Genomic DNA, 8,360 nt, shown 5'->3' with positions numbered 1-8,360 from the left:
TAAGCTTATATTAGTTTTGGTTGCTTGAGGACAAGCAACAATTTAAGTTTGGTGTTGTGATGCGTGAGCCACTATGGATGCTATTTTGAGTTTTGTGCAATTTTATTTATTTTAGGTAGCATTCGGAGGGATTTGATGAAGTTTCTGTAGAAAAAAAGAAGAAACCAAAGAGATGACCAGCGAAGACCGACGCGGACGCATGGCTCACGCGACCGCGCGGAATGGAGAAATCAAGTGGTCCCCACTCATCAACTGAAAATATATTAATTAATTCGAATTTAAATTCAAATATGATCTTTTAGGAAAAGATATTATTTTTAATTTTTGATTTTAAACCTATTAGGATTAGTAATAAATAGAAACTCTGTACATTTAGACAGGCATAAGATTGTTACTAGAACCCTTATTTTTCTTCTCTGAACCATAAGCAACTAATTCTTCATTGTTAAGGTTAGGAGCTCTGTCTATTTGTAATGGATTAATTCGTTTGATCTTTCTAATTTATTCATGCTTTGATTTATATTTCAATAACTGTTTTCGTTCTTTATTTTATGAATATTGGATGGAACGGAAGTATGACCCATGTTCTAATTGAGTTCTTGTAAAACTTGGAAAGGCTCTTTACTTGAACAATAGCTTGAAAACAAACTATACTGAATTTCTAATTGTTTGTATTTAACGGGATACGTGACATATAATCCCTTTATTTTTGAATAATTAGAATTCTTTTGGCATATAAACTAGAAATTGATTTTTACCCTCTAATTTGAAGTAACTGACCAAGGAATTGGCAGTTAATGAATTTTAGAGGAGTCTAGGAAGGTCTAAGGAATTAGGGCCTAGTCACATATAGTTTGCCATGAAATTATATCTTGCATGATTAAATTAGTTAGTAATAAAAATTAATCTGGAAAAATAGATAACTCTGAAACCTTAACTATCTTCTCATTATATTATTCCCAACTTATTTATTTGTCTGTGTCTAATGCTCTTTGAATACCAAAACACTCTTTTCTGCTTGCCTAACTAATCCTATCAAACGCTATTGTTGCTTGATCCATCAATCCTCGTGGGATCGACCCTTACTAACGTAAGGTATTACTTGGTACGACCCGGTGCACTTGCCGGTTAGTAGTGTGGGTTATAAAAGATCGCATCATGGCACGCCAGTTATTATGTCCAGGGAGCAAGGTGGAAGAGTTTCTATGGGTGTGGCACGCCAGTTATTGGGTGTGGCACGCCAGCTATTCCAAAGAGAGCCTATGAAGGATTACTATAGGCGTGGTACGACAGTTATATCTCCCAGAGGAAATTCCATGAAGAGCTACAATGGGCGTGGCATGCCAAGGCCAGGCGTGGCACGCCAACTACAATTTCCAAAAAGGAGGCTTTGATGAATTACAATAAGCATGGCACGCTAAGGTCAGGCATGGCACGCTAGTTATCTTTGCCAGAGAAGGATCCTTGAAGACTTACACAGGGCGTGGCACGTTAAGCTGGGCGTGGCATGCCAGGTCGAAGGCATGGCAAGCCAGTGCAAATGAGCAGAAGAGAATGGAGGAAGCACCAATATGGGCGTGCCACTTGAGTGCTGGGTGTGGCACGCCAACCTTAAGTGCCAGTTGGTACTAGAGGCGTGGCATGCCAAGCTTGTGGACCCACAACACCATCATGGGCGTGCCACTTGCGCCATGGGCGTGGCACGCCAGTTCATTTGACCAGAGAAGGGGAGTGAAACTTCAACAAGGGCGTGGCACGCCAGATCGAAGGCGTGGAATGGAAGTACAAGCCTCTAGAGAAGAATAGACAAGGCTTTCTTGAAGGCGTACCACTTGGGACTTTAGGCATGGCACGCCAAGGCAAAATATCAATGGGCATGCCGCTTGATGTTTGGGTCATGGCACGCCAACTTTGTTTTCATCATGGGCGTGCCATTTGACTCCTAGGAGTGGTACACCAGCTTACTAGACCAGAGGAGAGTATCCATGCTTTAACTGGCGTGCCACGCCAGTTCAACCTTCCAAAGAAGAGATTGAAGACCTTATTGAAGGTGTCGCACGCCAGTACAAGTGACCAGAGAAGAAAGATGAAGATCTCAACAAGGTCCTGGCACGCCACTGCTTGGCATGCCACACTAGTTCAATTGACTAGAGAGGAAGAAGGAAGGTATCACTGTGGGCGGGCCACTTGGGAGCCAGGCGTGGCACGCCAAGCCAGCTGCATAAAGGGGGCGTGCCACTTGGGAGCCAGGCGTGGCATGCCAAGCCAAGCTAATGAGCTAGGTGATAAACCGCTATTCTACGGTTTATCTTGTACTTAATTTAGTGTATTTTATCCATTATTCTCACACTTATTCATAGAATTCGTATGTTTTACATTTTCCTTCCCAAATTGATGCTATGATTGAAAACATGCTTATTTGGCCTTTAATTTACTATTATTAAATCATCTCTTATTTCCATTTGATACCGTGATATATGTGTTCAGTGTTTTCAGAGATTACAGGACAAAAATGGCTTAGAGGATAGAAAGGAAGCATGCAAAAGTGGAAGGAATACAAGAAATTGAAGGGATTGCTAAGTTGTCAACTTAGACCTCTTCATACTCAATCGATCATAACTTAAGCTATAGAGGATCGAATGAGGCGGTTCAAGTTGCATTGGAAAGCTAACATCTAGGCTTCAAAATGATATAAAATTTACAGTAGTTGCTTTGCTTTTAGGCGACGTGTACGCGTTGATAGTACGGCAGACAAGCGACGCGTACGCGTGACGGAGCCACGTACTGAACACATCAGAAATCACTGGGGGCAATTTCTGGGCTGTTTTTGGCCCAGTTCCAAGCTCGAAAACACAGATTAAGGGCTGCAGAGTGGGCGAATCATTCATCCAACTTCTCATTCACATAATTTTAGGTTTTAGATGTAATTTCTAGAGAGAGAGAGAGAGATGATCTCTCCTCTCTCTAGGTTTTAGGGTTTCTCTTAGTTTTAGGTTTATTTCTTCTCAAATCTAGGTTCAATGTTCCTTTAATTTAGTTTCTCTTCTACTTTTATTTGTTCTAGAATTATAGTTTATTTATTTTCCTTGTTGATTACTTTATGTTGACAATTTAGTGTATGAATGTTTCATGTTAGATTCAATTTCCATATTAATGCAATTTGAGGTATTTTATATTTATTGCTTCTTCCTTCAATTGTCCTCATTTATATTTCCAATTGGTTATTTAGATTTAATATTCTTCTATTACTGTTCTATGCTTTTATTTTATGCCTTCTAAGTGTTTGATAAAATGGTTGGAAGGATGTTAGAGTAGATTTTTCTCCTCTTGACTTAGGTTGAGTAATTGGTGACTCTTGAGTTGTCTAATTCTCTTGTTGATTGATAATTAGAAGTTGCTAATTGATTTTAATTCCACTAAAGCTAGTCTTTCCTTAGGAGTTTACTAGGACTTGAGGAATCAAAAGATTTTATCCACTTGACTTTCCTTCATAGTTAGAGGTTGACTAAGTGGGAGCAATGTACAATTGATGTCACAATTGAGGAGGATAATGAGGATAGCACTTCTAGTTCTCATATACCTTGCCAAGAGCTTTCTTAGCTACTATTTTAATTCTTGCAATTTACCATTCTCGTTCTCTTATTCAAAAACCCAAAAAGATATTTTATCATAACCAATAATAAACACTTCCCTACAATTCCTTGAGAGACGACCCGAGGCTTAGTATTTCGGTTAATTTTATTGGGTTTGCTTTAGTTACAAACAAATTAAATTTGATTGAGGATAATTTGTCGGTTTAGAACTATACTTGCAACACGACTATTTTTGTGAAAATCTTTACCGACGATTTTACTCCGTCAATTAATGGCGCCATTGCCGGGGAATTACAAATGTGTGCTTTATTATTGGTTATTGTGAATATTGTGAATATGTTTTCCTTTTCATTTCTTTGTTAGTTGTTTCTAGTTTTGGGAGTTTATTTTTATTATTTCTTATTAGGTTTTGTTTTTATTTTCATTTGCTACCATGAAATCTCACCCCTTTGGCTATGAGTTTGGTTCAAATTATGTTGTAGGGAATGGAAGCTACAATGAAAAGATGCATCAAGGATGGAACAATCAATGGTAGGGGGAGCCTCAAGCTTATGATCAACCATTTTGGCAACAACCTCCACCAACGTACTACGAGCAAGAACCATTCCGTGGTGTATATGAAGACAATACCTATGGTAGACCTCCTTGTAGTTACCAACAACCCCCACCATATGCCTATGAACCCCTTCTTCAACATAATTCTGAACCACCGTACTCCCAAGCCCCATGTTACTAAACATCCACCATATGACCCTAATCCTTACCCACCATACCAAGAGCCTTATGAGCCTTACGAGCAATACTTAGAACCACTTCCATTCCAACACAATCACTCCCAAGAACCACCACCTCAATATACACCACCTCCATATCCCTATCAAGATGAACCATCTCTATTTTATGAACCTCCTTCCTATCATGAACCCTTCTTTCCATACAGTGAACCCTCATATCCACCCCTACCTCCAATAGATGATATCCTTCGTAATCACCTTCAAGGGCAAGAGGAGATGAAAATGGATGTGCTAAAATTCACGGCCGCCTTGGACGAGGTAATAAATTGAATAGCCTCCCAACATTTGGACACTCAAGGAACTCCCATGGCTATATGTGGAGAATCTAATGAAGAACATAGCATGAAGGAGAAGCTAGAAATTCCAGTGGAAAGTGAGGAATGCAACTTTGTGTTAGAACAATTGGTAGAAGCTATGCTTGTCAAAGAAGAGGAAGAAGTGGTTGAAGACTTAGGAGATGCTGAACCCCCATGGGAATCTAGAGTGGCAGAGTATCCCTCCGAGAAGCTTGACATTGATGTTGAGGAGGATAGTGCACAACCTCCAAGGTATGTACTCTATGAAGACATGGAAGGAATGAAGCAAGAGTTGAGTTCCCATCGTAATGAAGATCATGCATCAAACCTTCTTGGTGATGAATTCTTTGAACTTGAAGAACCTTCTCCCGGTGAATTAGAAAGCGATATGGAGGTAAATTTCTCTCATCCTCCCATTTATGATTTGAGTGATGGAGAAGATTTAGATGAAATTGATGAGCAAAGGATTGAAATTGAAGAAGCTTGTAAAGAGGTGCAGGTAATCAAGGAAGAACACAAGGGAGTAGAGCTTGCAAGGACATTGGAAATACCTCCCCCCAAGCCATCACCATCCATTCTTTCATTCAAGTAGGTAAAATTCTTATCCTTAACCTTTACTTTCCAACTTGAATATGGGTTACTTGAGACGGATGGTAAACTTAGAGCTCTTTGTGGCTTTAAGAGTAAAAGGGAGATGGGTAGTGGTTGGAGTTGTCAAGCAAGGTTCAATACAGTTGCATGGTCAAAATTGAAGTGAAAGGATTGGTGTAGAGCTTGATTGAATGGGTCTAGGAAGTTGTTTGGATGTCTCAGTGAGAATTCAGATTGCTTGCCACTCGGTTGGAACAATGATGATCAATACAAAGACGGGTGCAAAAGCAAGGTTTAGGACCCCGGAATTCATTCTAGCAATCAACACTCTTGGGGCCTTGTTACTTGCTTTAACATTCTTGAAGACTTTATGCGCCTAGTTTGGGATCCACGAGACTATTCGAATTGCAAACATTGGTGGGGATTACTGGATGAGTTCAAGCACAAGCCACGATGACAAGAAGCTCACCAAATGTCCAACTTAAGGACAACAACTAAAAGTGTTAAGTGGGAGACAACCCACCATGGTATGATCTTTCCTGTTTATTAGTTTTATTTTATTCATATCAGTATTCATTTCCAGTTCTGCATGTTTCCCTTTATTTTGTTTAAAAAAAAAGAGAGAGGGAAAACGACGCGCAAGCGTCGAAGATGCGCACGCTGATGAGCGGATAATTTATACGCTTTTTGGCATTATTTTTAGTATGTTTTTGGTAGTTTTAGTTGAGTTTTTATTATATTTTTATTAGTTTTTAGTTAAAATTCACTTTTCTGGACTTTACTATGAGTTTGTGTGTTTTTCTGTGATTTCAGGTATTTTCTGGCTGAAATTGAGGGATCTGAGCAAAAAATCTGATTCAGAGACTCAAAAGGACTGCAGATGCTGTTGGATTCTTACCTCCCTGCACTCGAAGTGGATTTTCTGGAGCTACAGAAGCCCAATTGGCGCGCTCTCAATGGCGTTCGAAAGTAGACATCCTGGGCTTTCCAGCAATATATGATAGTACATACTTTGCCCAAGATTTGATGGCTCAAACCGGCGTTCAAAGTCACCTACAGAAATTCCAGCGTTAAACGCCGGAACTGGCACCAAAATGGGAGTTAAACGCCCAAACTGGCATAAAAGCTGGCGTTTAACTCCAAGAAGAGTCTCTATACGAAAATGCTTCATTGCTCAGCCCAAGCACACACCAAGTGGGCACGGAAGTGGATTTTTATGTCATTTACTCATCTATGTACACCTTAGGCTACTAGTTCTCTATATATAGGACCTTTTACTATTGTATTTTCATCTTTGGATTATTTTTAGATCCTTTGATCATCTTTGAACACCTAGTTCTTAGATCATTTGGGGGCTGGCCATTCGGCCATGCCTAGACCTTGTTCTTATGTATTTTCAACGGTGGAGTTTCTACACACCATAGATTAAGGTGTGGAGCTCTGCTGTACCTCGAGTATTAATGCAATTACTATTGTTCTTCTATTCAATTCTGCTTGTTCTTTGTCCAAAATATCACTTGTTCTTCAACTTGATGAATGTGATGATCCGTGACACTCATCATCATTCTCACTTATGAACAAAGTGACTGACAACCACTCTTGTTCTACAAGCAACCAAGGCTCTAGTGTTTATCTCTTGGATTCTTTAACCGGAACCTTCGTGGTATAGGTGAGAACTGATGGCGGCATTCAAGAGAATCCGGAAGGTCTAACCTTGTCTGTGGTATTTGATGAGCGGATAATTTGTACACTTTTTGGCATTGTTTTTGTATGTTTTTAGCATCTTTTAGTTAGTTTTTAGTATATTTTTATTAGTTTTTAATTAAAATTCACTTTTCTGGACTTTACTATGAGTTTGTGTGTTTTTCTGTGATTTCAGGTATTTTCTGGCTGAAATTGAGGGTCCTGAGCAAAAATCTGATCCAGAGACTGAAAAGGACTGCAGATGCTGTTGGATTCTGACCTCCCTGCACTCGAAGTGGATTTTCTAGAGCTACAGAAGCCCAATTGGCGCGCTCTCAACGGCATTGGAAAGTAGACATCCAGGCTTTCCAGCAATATATAGTCCATACTTTGCCCAAGATTTAATGGCCCAAACCGGCGCTCAAAGTCACCTACAGAAATTCCAGCGTTAAACGCCGGAACTGGCATAAAATTTGGAGTTAAACGCCCAAACTGGCATGAAAGCTGGCGTTTAACTCCAGAAAAGGTCTCTACACGAAATTCCTTCATTGCTCAGCCCAAGCACACACCAAGTGGGCCCGGAAGTGGATTTTTCTGTCATTTACTCAATTCTGTAACCTTAGGATACTAGTTTACTACTTATAGGACCTTTTGACTTTGTAATCAGTACCTTATGCGACCTTTTGATTACCTTATGACATTGTACACGTTTTCTTCCACAGCATGAGTCTCTAAACCCCATGGTTGGGGGTGAGGAGCTCTGCTGTGTCTTGATGGATTAATGCAATTACTACTGTTTCTCATTCAATCATGCTTGCTTCCATTCCAAGATAATACTTGTTCTTAATCCGGATGAATGTGATGATCCGTGACAATCATCATCATTCTCAACCATGAACGTGTGACTGACAACCACCTCCGTTCTACCTTAGATTAAGTAGTTATCTCTTGGATTCTTTAATCGGAATCTTCGTGGTATAAGCTAGGCTGATGGCGGCATTCAAGAGAATCCGGAAGGTCTAAACCTTGTCTGTGGTATTCTGAGTAGGATTCTATGACTGAATGACTGTGACGTGCTTCAATCTCCTGAAGGCGGGGCGTTAGTGACAGACGCCAAAAGAATCACTGGATTCTACTCCGGTCTGATTGAGAACCGACAGATGGAATGCCGTGCCGTGACAGGGCATTAGGAATCGTTCCAATGAGAGGATGGGAGGTAGCCACTGACAATGGTGAAACCCTACACACAGCTTGCCATGGAAGGAGACTTGAGTGACTGAAGAAGGAGACAGCAGGAAAGCAGAGATTCAGAAGATGGAGCATCTCCAAACCTCAACCTATTCTCCATTACTGCAAAACAAGTAACTATTTCATGTTCTTTCGCTTTTCACAAACAATCCTGA

The sequence above is a fragment of the Arachis stenosperma genome, chromosome 9, assembly GCF_014773155.1.
Source record: "Arachis stenosperma cultivar V10309 chromosome 9, arast.V10309.gnm1.PFL2, whole genome shotgun sequence".
NCBI lineage: Eukaryota > Viridiplantae > Streptophyta > Magnoliopsida > Fabales > Fabaceae > Arachis > Arachis stenosperma.
This window is presented reverse-complemented; position numbering follows the sequence as displayed.